Source organism: Dermacentor silvarum, chromosome 2 (genome assembly GCF_013339745.2).
Source record: "Dermacentor silvarum isolate Dsil-2018 chromosome 2, BIME_Dsil_1.4, whole genome shotgun sequence".
NCBI classification, from domain to species: domain Eukaryota; kingdom Metazoa; phylum Arthropoda; class Arachnida; order Ixodida; family Ixodidae; genus Dermacentor; species Dermacentor silvarum.
The window spans coordinates 197,303,024-197,315,649 of NC_051155.1; the positions used below are offsets into that span (position 1 = coordinate 197,303,024).

The 12,626-nt window shown below is 56.6% G+C and overlaps 1 protein-coding gene across 2 annotated transcripts in view; it reads left to right on the top strand.

Annotated features, from left to right (window-relative positions):
• Positions 1-12,626, top strand: part of LOC119442412 (ecdysone receptor) — a 149,722-nt gene that overhangs the window by 101,969 nt on the left and 35,127 nt on the right. The window contains exon 1 of one of the 2 annotated variants that reach the window (XM_049662127.1): positions 5,338-5,465. The exons of the other annotated variant lie outside the window; for it this stretch is intronic. The gene's annotated coding sequence lies outside the window, so the exon portion shown is untranslated. Of the gene's footprint in view, positions 1-5,337; positions 5,466-12,626 lie in introns of those variants that run through there. 2 annotated transcript variants of the gene reach the window in all.

The window sequence follows — 12,626 nt, forward strand, 5'->3', positions numbered from 1 at the left end:
AGAGAGAGAGAAAATAAAAATAAAAAATCGGCAGTTGGCGGGAAGGGGGAGGGGTGGGGTGGAGCGCGTGTGCTCGCGCAAGCACGTACATAACCGCCCCGGGCCCAGACGGCTTGAGGAGAGATCTGCGGGTGTACGAGCGAGGAGGGAGTGAGGAACCCGGTTGTCCGCGGCGGCGTTTCGCCCTCGTAACTGCTTGACTTCTTTTTCTTCTTTCTCGCGCGGCGATCCTTTGCTGCTGTTGTTGTTGCCGCGTTGTTCCTCGGCGCGTTGCTTCCTTTCGCCTCGCCGGAGGTTCTTGCTCCGCTTCTTCCAGACCCCTGAGCAAGCGGAGGAAGACGATCCAGTTGGCCCGGTTGTGTTGGCGAGCGCGAATTTGCGGCCTCAACCGTGAACGGCGAAGCTGTCGGCGGCGCGCGTCCGGTCACGGGGAGCAGCCTCGCCGTAACCTTGTTAACGCCGAACGGCTTCGCGTCGCGCCATCTCTCTCAACGAGTCGCCGTCTAGTACGGCGCGCCGATAATGGAGCCTGGGGCTTTCGGACCTCGGACGGGCCACGCGTCCCGCGCGACGAGAAATTGATCGCGCGATCTGTTTCGCGCTTGCTCTAATGATCTGATCGAGACTGACGCAGAAGAACGGTGGGCCCTCCGATTCGCTTCCGATAGAGTGGCGGCCGACTTCTCTCTCCACGCGCGTGCAGTATACCGGCACGAAACTGTGTGGTCAATTCATAGATGAATCCTGCTGCTCCGGCCATTCCCAGTGACACGAGGCATCTGTATCTTGCGCGCACCCTCCAAATGCTTCGGTTTCTCTTATTCGGTGAAGATCAGTGTCACAACCATTCCTACTTTCTTTCTTTGTTCCCCATACCTCCTCTCTAAACTCATTCACCGCAGCCATTTAGGGGCAATAAACGGCGAAGGAAACGTTTGAACAACTATACTTCATATGTAGGACACAAGCTGCTAACACGTATGTTGCTGTCACTCTCTGCCAGTCTGTTTCAGCAATGGTGAGCGTGTGAGGCTGAGTGCCTGCATTAATAATAATAAGAAGAATAGTAGTAATTAATAATAATAAATTTTAGACTAAAGTGCAAATCACTAATAGGTCAAGAAGACCGGATCGTCCATTGTACACTGCAGGTAATCTTGAGGGTGGCGCCGCCTGCATAGGAGGATCGCGGCGGGATTATTGGCTCTGAATGAGCAGGCCCTCCTTATTCTGAAACAGGCAGCTGGACCTCGTTCCTGATTGCCTGAAAGTAGCCACAGCTTTTGCCGTGCTGCCCAGAGTTGGCGAACGCATGGAGGTGATAGTGCCAGGCTTCCTCTTTCAGCTAACCAGAAATGGGTGCCCGTTACACGGTTCAGAGAAAGTATGCTTGGGCTTTCCCGCTGTGTGCCGCTAATCCCGCTATAGTCTTTCCGAAATGGATTAGCGGCATTCATTGAATTAGCCTTTCTTCCGGCTGTACTAACTATACTGGTTGATTGACGAAACCAAGAACGGGATAAGTATATTCCAATGCTATTCCTTTTTGCGCTTCGTAAGAAGTCCGAGCGGCGCGGCGCGGCTATCTGCCACGTTATCACCGGGGTCGACCGGTAGGGAACGGTGGATGATAAGAAAAGAATGGAATCGAGTGAAAAGGAATCCTGGCATTATACCACGAGCCCCGTTTCCGTTGCGTCCTGCGCTGCGCAATGTTCGTGAGGCGGGGCATACACATACAGACCATCTGCGAGAGTACCAGGCTTGCCACGCCAACCCTCTTTACGCGAACCCGTGATGTAAACACCATCCGGAGGCACGGGGCCGCAACAACAGTTCGTGGGTCGTCGAGAGGGAGACGCGAAGCGGAGAAGGGTGGCAGGCGGGCGGCCGCGCAGAATAGGGCCGCGCTAGCACCCGCTGCCCGCGAGCGAATACGGTCACGCGAAAGCCAGCCGGGACGGAGGACAACATCCGGCTAGGCCTACTTCAGTGATGCTTCGAGGAGAGCGTGGTGCAAAGGAAGGGAACCGATGAAGGCAGGGTCTGTCCTTTCCCGAAGCATCTCTGACGCGGCTTCGCGCCGCTTCCGCCTCCTTGCACGCACGGATCTTTTCTGCGTCACTTGGAAGAGGAGGTTGGTTGTCACGTGACACGGCTGTCCGTTCCTTGTTTTCTCGTCGGTGATGATGTGCATCCGTATGGGTGCGCTAAAAAAAGTGGGGCCGCTGCACTTTTTCATTGAAAATACAAAACAGCCTGGTGGGATACAGTATGAGCCATTCTCGGAGGCAGGCAAGCAAGCATGCAGTGAAGTGTAGTATTCACACTGCGAGACTTCCCAAATGCTGTTCCCAAATGCTTCCCAAATTAGGCTTAGAAAATGTGGCATTTTCTCAATAAATGGATAAGGTAATTTAAAAATGACCCTTACCTTTACGTTTACATTTAAATGACCTTTAAAATGGTTATTTTTGGTTCTGTTGATAGCGTTTGAATTTCCTTAATGGACACTAAAGCGGCACATTAAATCAGGTTAGGCTCGCTTAGTATTCTTTCAAGACTCTTTTATTCTATTGGTGGGGAAAAGAACGTTGATTATTACTCAAGATTAAGAAAGCCAAAATTGTCCTTGAAATTCGCGCCGCAATATCAGAGCCTGTACATCGCTGTGGCTTCACGGATTCCAAAGCTGCTTCTCGTATTGTTGTTTCAGCGCAGGAAAATTTATTTAAGGTTGCTAGGTTGAGTCTTTAGTTCCTGCGTAGAACACCAAGTTGTCTTTCTTCTGCCGATAAACCTAGACCCGATCAGACGCTGTCGAAATCTATGACGACACGTCGAGCTGTTGCGGGAACTTCAGGGCAAGCTACAGTTATCTAACTGCCGCTAGCCTAGCTTGTATAATATGCACAGATCCAGTAAAACAGCTTGGGACGGGACAAACCGCATGAACGAACGTGCTGCACCATCCGCTGTTGCTAACACGGATGTACCACCTATGTAGCTCAAAGTTGTACTCTTTCCCAGTGCATACTTCCCCCTCTCCACTACTACTATTTTTATTATTATTAGTGACGTCTATTGCAGGAAGTGATACGGCGTTTATCGACGCGTAGTCCACGTTAATTGCGAAGTCGCGAGTTACTATACGTCGTCAAGCTCTATTATTTCCTCCTGCGACTACATACCCTGTTGCGGTGGGAGTACACGCATTTCATAATCTTTTGATTCCTGAACGGCGTCCGAACGCGGACGACGTTGATCTGCGTCCGCACTCGCGTACTACGGCGTCGTCTCTCGCAACTCTGCGCTGCGACCGTGAAAAGTGTGCACGAGGAAACGCGCAGGCCCGGTGCTGCAAAGTCCGCGTCGTTCGGCACACAGCCGGATGTGTGGCGTCGGCGTACACGACGCGTAGCAGCAGCAGTGCACGCAGTGTACTCTCCTCTCTCACCGAAAGGGGAGTGATTCGCGCGGGCAACGGCGGAAGTGGTAATGCCGACGCTCGCGTTTTGAGAATAAACATGGCGGCGCGCGATCTGGGCTCTTCCGACGGCGTCGGCGCGCCGCCAAGTTTTCTTGGTCGGGTCGGATGGAAGGGGGGTGCCTGGTGGGCCCCTCCGGTTTGGCTTGCTGGCGGCGTGCGTTCTCCTCCGGCGTCGGAAACGCTGGCGGCGACGGGCGGGGAGGAAGCTGCGAGGGTGACGGCGGCACAGCGAGCTCGGCGCTACGGAAGGCTGCGCCCGCCGCCGCTTGGCGAAAGTGCTCGCTGGGGCCAAACCGGCTCGGCCAGTGTGAAAGTCCGCGTTCAAGGTGAACCGTTCGTTGACCGGCTGCCGCTGCTGCCTCTGCAAGCCAAAGGGGTGGGCCACGCTTTCCGGCTACCCCCCCCTCGCCCCGCCATCGTGGCGGTTGAAGGACCCCTGAGGCGAAAGTGGCATCTCGCCACGGCAGCGTCTTCTTTCTTCTATCCGACGGCCCCACATTTCCTGCGACGACGCGCAACTTGGATGCGGCCGAAGAGAGAGGTACGCGAAGATGCGGGGGCCCCGCTGGTGGGGCGGCCTTCGCTGTGGCGCTCAGCGGTAATCGGGCCAGCAGCGAACGGTCCGCGGCACTTGCGCCGGCTTGTCGAAATCGACGCCGGGCGGTGCCGCTTCGTGGGGCCCCAACCTGTCGCGGTTCGCGCGTGACGGCCAGTACTGCACCCGGGCCGACTGTAGAAGGCAGTGCGCTGGCCCTGTAGGTTTGTTGACTGCGTACCGACACGTTCACGGAGCTACTGAACAGCATTTGGGACATCGTGTTTGTGGCATAACAACCAAGTCAAAACACCCAGCTTTGGGTGGAAACACGAACATGAAACAACACTGGCCGGAAGGGGGAACCTTGCAGGTGTGACTGTTCCGTCGTCGGGGGAATAAAGAAGAGTTGCGTATGTGACAGTCACACTGCAAATGCGTGCCATCCGTGTCTCTGAAAGTAAAGGCGGAATGTGACATTTGTTGCGTTTGGCATTATTGTTTACCGTTTCGTTGCGTGGTTGAGCCGAAGGTCAAGAACCATTCAAATAAGTCACAAGATCAATGACCAGAACAGAAAGCCGGTAGCCGCCTGCACACAGCTTCGGCGGGAAAGAGGAAACTCCGAAACTCGAGAGAAATTTCATTAAAGAACGAGGAACGAAACGAGTCCTGCGAGATACAAAACAGTTCGGTTGCTCTCGTGAAGCACCTGTGACGATCCGGCACGATGCAGTCCCGGCTTTGACTGGCGTTGAGCGTCCGACCCTGGGCCAGGACCGCGAGTGGCACAGTTCTGTTGAGACGAAGTTCGGGCCCGCTGCCCGACGCCGATTTGAGGGGCGCGCCATTGATCCTCGCCGGCGAGCGCGGTCCCTCGCCCTCTCCGGCGCTGCAGCGAGCGAGCGGAGCGCCCCGCACGGCGGCCGACCTTGAACGCCGGCTCTGTTTGGGACCAACTCGTCCGCCGCTGGTGGTGGCAACGTCCAGGCGCCGCTCCGGTCCTCGCTCCCTCTGCGTGTGGCTTTCCCTGCGGAAGCGGCAGTGCGCGTTGCCGTGTGCAGGAGTTATGCGCCATGGAGGCCGGCTGACCAGCGCCGTCGCTTGTCATCGTGCCCGTGATCCTAGTGTCGGACGGCGGATACAGCGCTGCCGTGGCGTGGGTGGCGCGGCCCGAGCCCAGGCTGGCGAGCCCCCGGCGCAAGAAAGGGGGTCCGCCGCCCCCTTCTGGGGGCGGCGCGCCCCCGCCGCCGAGGGGCTCGGTGGGGGCGCCGCGCAAGCGGGCGCTGCCGCCCGAGGACAGCTCGCCCGAGGTGAGCTCGAGCAGCCCGGCCAAGGGCCGGCCCGTCAGCCCCGTGCCCTCGCTGGGCGGCTCGGACATCGCCGACGTGGACCTAGACTTCTGGGACCTGGATATCAACAACGAGTCCACCAGCTCAGGTATAACCCCGTGTCAGCAACGGATACCGCTGGCGCCACGCGGTGCACACTCTTACCTGCGCTCATACGTGTTCGCCGTGAAGGCCGTGGTTGCATGATTCGCGGTTGCACCCGGACCGCGCGTGCCTCTTCGTCTCTCTCTCTCTCTCTCTCTCTCTGTAACATGGTGCGCCATCCTCCGCGTCGTACACGCGGGCCCTACATGCCTACTTGTGCACGTTGTTGTTGTTGAGACAACGGGGTCAGTGAGGTGTAGTCTCGTGTGTCGACCGCTCACTGGTGGCGAACAGGTGGAGCTGATGGCAGCAGCGAGCGGTGGTTCGTGGAGAAGAACGAGGAAGACAAAATGTCCAGTGCGAATGCGTCTTCGGCCCGTGAACGCAGCACGACATCGCACGTCGTCACGCGTGTTGTGGTCAAACGGCCGAGTGCCGTGCGCTTATCGGCGCGGCTCGAAAGACCCGCGATAGCGCGCCTTGCTGCGAGACGCTGGAGCGACGCATGCTGCACTGCTTCTGCTGGTCCATGCAGGAAGGCGCCCCGACCGAGTCCTCCCTTGCCCTCGCGGCCCAGTGCTGATTAGGAACGGTGCTCGACGCACTTGCCCGGAGCTCCCCGACAGGCGCGCATAGCGACAGATTGCTGCTCTTCCGGGGCACCTTGACCGTCGTTTGACGCTTCGTTACTCGGCGAAGCTGCTGCCGCGCTCTGGACAATGACCGAGTAGCTATGGCTGAGCGCGGTGCTATGTGGCAAGCTGCTCCAACGCCGGCAGCACTTGTATACAGAGTCGTCTTAGCGTGACGTCGAGCAGGAACTTTTCGAGCGATACGTATGGACAGACACGGCAAAGGGGGCGTGTATTTTGCTGTTGCATTGCACGGTGTTCCTTATCGGCGGATCTCGCATAAGCATGAACGTAGTTAGGCGCGGTATCACTGAACCGTAACACAGTGCACGAAAGGCACCATGAAGAAAAAAAGATATATTTTAAGTTTACTCCTCTCGGTCACTGCAAATGCAACCGAATCAAACAACGAGCAGTTTTTTTTTTTTTTGCAACTTAGTTGTGCACAGTTAATGCGCTGTCAATCACCAATCATTTAAAATCGTGCAGCATAAGTGTGCCGCCGGATGTTTGTCGAGCTACCCTTGACAACGAATCCTTTGAATACATTTTGTGTACGGTCTGTATAGTACATGCGGCGCCGAGGTGCCCTTTCTTTTCGCCATTCGGGCGGTGGGGGATGCCAAGCGCTGCACTCAGCCGGTGTCGCGTGTGTGGTCTGCCAGCGGCATGGCGTTGCCAGGGCGACGTTTCGCCTCGTCCACGGTGGTGGGGACAGCGGCCGAGCCGCCGATCAACGACACTGGGCGCGCATTCCAGCCCGGCTGTGGCGCTCGCGCGGCTCGGCCGTTGTCCCCGCCTGCGTCGGCAGCACACATACAGCTCGTGTGTTTTGCTGCTGCTGCTGCAGGGCCCGGGGTCCGGCCCTCGGTTTCGAGGAAAACCGCTCCTCGCGCCCAACAGTGTAGGGGCGCGTCGCGCTTCTCGGGAACGGCTAGCCGCCGGCGTCGGCTGCCACGTCTGGTGCTGAAATGTGCGGAGCCCACTCTCCCTCTGTGTGGCGCATCTGCGTGCGCCTGTCTGAGCTGCCTATTAGCATTTTCTTGTTTTGCGATTCCCGGTGTTGCAAACGTAGAAAAGCGCTTGTACTAAACGGAAAAGAAAGCAATAACAGCAAGCAAGAAACACGCTCGCAGAGGGAGAAGTGGTCTGGCGAAAGTGTTTTGCGATTTGGGGCACGCTATACGTGCGCGACCGTGGGCGCGTCAGTTTCTCTCGTTACGCTTCGCTTCCTGTTTAGTCTTCGCACGGTGATACGCGAGTCGAAAGGTCAGCCTCCTCTCGTCGTCGGCATTCCCGCGGTTTCACTCGTGCGCCGATCGCGTTTGCTGGGCTAGCAAACAGAGTTTCGTGTGCACGACTGTCCTCGGCAGAGCGTTCAGCCGAAGTATTCTGACTGCAATTCAGGTGAATCTGGTGCTGGCGCCGCGAGGGACACGTACTGCGTGCAGATTGCGTGCAGTTTTGCGCGAATGCAAGATGCGCGCGTGAGCCAAGTGGCGCGCGTGTTGTAGGGGTTTGCACTGCTGGAACTCTCTGTACCTCGGCTCCGGACCCTCTCAACCCCTGTCGTAGGTTGGCGGCCGCTGTTGTTGTTGTTCGAGGCCGCCAGTATTACGCTGCGTGCGAGGCCGCTCTCTTGGCAGGGCTTTGCCCTTCGGGCCTCGCGCGCTATTATTGTAATCTCGGCGCGTCTCGTTTATTTATCGCCAACCCCCTCCCGCTCCCTGCGGTCCCTGCGCCTAAGCTGCGGGCGAACCGCGGCGCTGGCTGGCTACGTGGCGCAGGTATTTTGGCGGCGGCGTCCCTGTCACGACGGGCCGAGCGGGTTTTGGCGCGCGCCTCGTCTGCCGTGTTGGCCGTGCGCGTTGCCTGCCGCTCTGGCTTCTTCTCCTCCCTGCCCTCCCCCCATCGGGGGGCCTTCGAAGACGCCCCGCTATTTCTGGGACCAGCGGCGCGTGCCTCGGGGTTTCGACATACAAGCGATGGCCTTGGCTTGGATTCAAAACGCTGTGGGCGGTTCGTCTCTCCGAAGCTGCCCGCAGCAGCGGCACGCGTCTGCTGTCGCGTGCTTGCGTTGTGCATCGACGCCCCGCATCGCTGACCAATCAGGCGTACCCGCATTCGAGAGAGCTATACTGTCGCTTGCTCGCATTTCGCCAGGTTGACGGTTGGTTTGGCCGGCAGCGGAAAGACAGATGCGGTCGTGCCCTCGATAGGAACGATCAAAAGACACTGAAATCATTTGTTGTAAACGTCACTTCGTTGTAAAAGTCGCGCACCGCATCGCTCACAGTAGAACCGGAACAAAAGTATTCCTTCGTTATACAGGTCATTTCGTTGTAGAGGCGTTCGTTGTAGACGTGCTCTGCTGTATATAGATCGGCCTTGAGGTGAGCGGGAGCTTGGCATGCCGCTGTAAGGTTGCAGAAACATAGGATGGCGACGCCGCATTGAAGTTCCCCCATAAGTACCTCATGACGTCATATTCCTGCAACATCCGCCCGATGCAGCATTAACACTGCATTCGAAAATAAGTACTCCTGCACAATTACGGCCCATATACTTGATATTTATGACGACAGCGTGCTTCGCCCGGCTTGAGGACAAAATTCAGACAAAAAAAAAAAAATGCCGCCCATTAGCAATCTCCCTCCGCCGAGGAAACGCAAGTCTAGTTGGAAGAACGAATGCAAGCAAATTTGCTGTTTCTCTTCAGTATCCCTGTAAGAGTAATGAGTATACGACTCGCACTTCGGAGGGGTATATTAATGTGTACATCGCTCCGACACGTATGGCGTTGTCGGCTATGCAAGAACATTGTGTTATACCATAGTGAGCTTGAGTTGCTGAAAACCTTGACGAGCAAAAAAAAAAAAAAAAAAAAAAAAAAAAAAAAAAAAAAAAACGGACAAAGAAGACACAACAAGCACACATCTAGGACGGACGCAATGCTAACCGTTAATTGGTGCTTCACACATGTCTCTCTTCAACTGTAAATTTTATGCGTCTGCAATTTGCGCACATACTTGCACGTCGCAGGAAAGGGCACAGGCTGGACACCTGGATAGCCGCTTGAACCTCGAGGTTAAGTGTAGCCATTTCCACCAGTTCTTTTCATTGTCAGTACTGTTCGTTGCAATACGTACTTCTCAAAGGTCTCATTGGTTCGCGCCAAACGAGCACTGAACTATCATAAGACGACGACGACATGGTTGTTTGTTATTGGCGAGCTTCCACCGACCGCAGCATTTCCTCGGGGACCCCGAGCGAAAACGCGCAGCAAACCGCGTGCGGAAACCGCCGATTTCCTGCGGCTTCGCGTCGCGCGCGTTTCCACACGTCTGGTGAGTCAACGCGCTGTACCGGTAGCAGCATATGCCTCCTTCCGGAGAAAAGGTCCACCGCACCGCTTGTGCGTGTTTTGTTTGTGTGTGTGCGTGCGTGCGCGCGCGCGCGCGCGCATCGTTTCCCCGTGACTCGGTGCTGGGCTCCGTTCACGCGAAACGGGAATCCGAGCTGGCCGCGTTCGCCGAGACGACTAAGGGAGGAGGAGGGTTTCGGGGGTGGCGAAGCCGCTGTACCGACCTTGACCTCGAGACCCCATTTTCGCCACCCCGCGGGGCGGAGGGGGGACGTGGTGGCAGAGCGAGAGAAATTACGAAACAGGCAGGCATTTCCTGGTGCTCCCGCTGCCTCCCTGACCCCGCGGCGACGGACCGCGGTCGTGGGGTGAGCGACGCTGCGGCTTCTGCTCCCGTGCATGGGCACGGAGGGAGGAGCAGTGGGGTGGGGTGAGGGATGATGAGACGGGGTAGACGTTCTTTTTGCGTGTGTCTTACACCGTGGCGTGTGCTGTTCGGGTCGTGCGTAATGCTGCGCCCTTCCTGGGCGCCACCTGGCGAGCCGCTACATCACCGCAGCCCCTCCTTTCCCGGTGGGCAGAAATCCCAAGTCCCGCCGCCACGAGGTCTGCGTCCCTGGGCGGGAGCCGGTGTCGCACGGGGTGGGGTCGCGGACAGCGGGGAACCTCGGGGGGGTTTGCGTCGGTCGCTCGGGAGAGACGCGCCGTCTCTATTCTCGCGGCGCGCTGGCTGGCTGGCCGGCTGCTGGCAAGGGTTCGCCTTCTTTTCGCTCCCCAGGGCTGTCTCGTGCCTCCGTGGCACGAACGCTGGCGCCGAGCCAGGCTCTGATTAATTGTTCTTTCTTCTTTATTTTTATCCTTTTGCGCTGTCATCGTTGCCTCCCCCTTCCGACTTGTCGGAGACACTCTCTCATTTCCGTTTTTATTTCGCCCTTTAAGGGCGGTCCCATTGAAGCGGCGGTGCAAGCACCCGACGTCGTTTCTGCCGGAGAAGGGGACAAACGGTTTTGGACCAGTTCATACATAGCCTTCTGCGTGCTTACCTCATATTCTAAATCGCGCTGAAGCTGCGTGTTCACCGAAGAGGAGCCGGCTCCACATCGCAAGGTGTTGATCGCGGTTGATACGGTCTGTTAAAGTATTTGAGCCACGTTTCAACACTTCTCGCCGTGCTGGCATAGCGAAATTTCAGGAGGATGTGACCAGGCACTGACGTTAGGATGAGAGCGGCAAGGCACGAAAGGGATGACAATTCGCTTACGTTGTTGTTCCCACAGCCACCATGCGGGTGCTCGTCCATGGGGTGACTATTTCGCCTACGCCAGTTCTGCTGGTGCAAACAAAACTAAAGAGAGAGAGAGAGAGAGAAACGTTGCGGTCTAGAAAGTCGTGCCAAGTGTGGAGAATCTACGGCGAACGAACGAGTCCCCCGAGGTGATTTCGCGGAGCAAAAGCGGCGACGAGCCGTTTCTTTAGAGAAGAGCCGTCTTGTGGCCGTGCCGAAAACTCCTTCTGTATAATTTACAGCTGCTCGCCGCCGTTTGCCGTCGGTGTCCCGACGAAAAGCGCGCCATTGTCTCGGCTTGTTTGAGAAACGTGCTGTCCCTCGCAAACGCCCGTTCGCGGTGTCGTCGTTATGACCGGCTTTCTTCTTCTTGTCATTGCGTAATCTCGATCCATGGCTGCTGCTGTCTTTAGAGCTTGGCGCTTGTGTGAATCAGAGTAACGCTACAGCAAAGTAAATAAAAAAAGAAAGTGTTTGCCACTAAATTAATTCTCACTCTTGTTTAGCAATCTAATCGCGGCGGAGTGTATTCCGCGCGCTCGTATTATAGCACACATACTATAAAGAAATGTGTTCTGAGGCCGGGCCAGTGACATGGAAGTCTTTGTATATATACATTATTTCCCGCTTGTAAGTCTTCGCTGCTGCTACTGTTTCTCAACTCCGTTTGCGCATTTGTCGTCGCGGAGATGTCATGGGTCGGTGTTGAGCTGCAAATGCTGCAGCCTTGTTATATATATTCGCTGCCTGGTCGGTTGCGAGCGTAAGAACGTCTACTCCTTTACGGTGCTCCATTGCTTCGCTACATGTTGCGAGCCTCATTGGCTCCATACTGGAATAACGTCAACGCATTGTTCCCGCTGGGGTTCGGAGGACGCCACAAAAGCCAACGTGCAACCGACATCTGAGCCAGTACGAGCCCGCTTATACAGTACGAATTGACGCGTTGTTATTGACTGATTGTTATTTTGCGCTCACACACTCAAAGAAGAGAGAGAGAGAGATAAAAGAAGAAGGCAGGGATGTTAATCAGTCAAGAGCTGGTTGTCTACCCTACGCCGGGGCAAGGGAGAAAAGGAATAGCAAGAAGGGTGAGATAGAGGTAGAGGTGGGGGGGGGGGGGGGGGGGAGACGTGCGCAGACAGCACTGTGGAGTCATAGGCGCTCGCACAAGCCAGACGTTCTCAGGAAGTGCCTAGAAGGTAGTTTGGCGGAATGGGGTTGACTGCGATTACCGTAACTACGTAACTATTACCATTCGCGGTATACGGGAAAGAGCGATACCTCAGCTGGCCGTCCGATCGCATACGGCAGCGAGGGCGGAGACTAAATACATATCTGCACGTGTCTGTGCTTACAGTGTCCTAGATAATGTCCTACAGTGTTCTTACCGTAACCCAATGCTGTGCACCCGTGTGGGGACCGTCAAAACACGGTGCTTCAGTATGACACAATGCGGCCCTGTGTTCCCGCAGAATCACCTTATAGCGCGAAAAATATAGCAGAGAGTTTCGCTGGCAGCCCCAAGCGCCCATGATTTGGTATCTTATACGGGCCGATCACACTGGATCTGATGGGCTGAGACCGGTCGGTCTTTCCCCACTCAACGCCATCTGCAATCGGTTGTGCGCGTTGCAGGAGCTTTCGGGCCAGCGTGTCGCGCGCGAATACGGAAAGAGCGGCGGGAGAGAAGCGCGTGGCGAGTTATAACGACGTCGCGTGTCGTCGTCGACTGCGGCCGCACGCGACGCCCACCGCCGGGGGATCCGCCGGCGGCTATCGACCCGCGGTGCCAATTCAACGGAGAGCGCGGCGGTCGTGGTGTGGCGATGGCTGGCGAAGCCTTTGTGCAGGCGTCGAGGCACCCCCCTGTTTGCTGCTCAC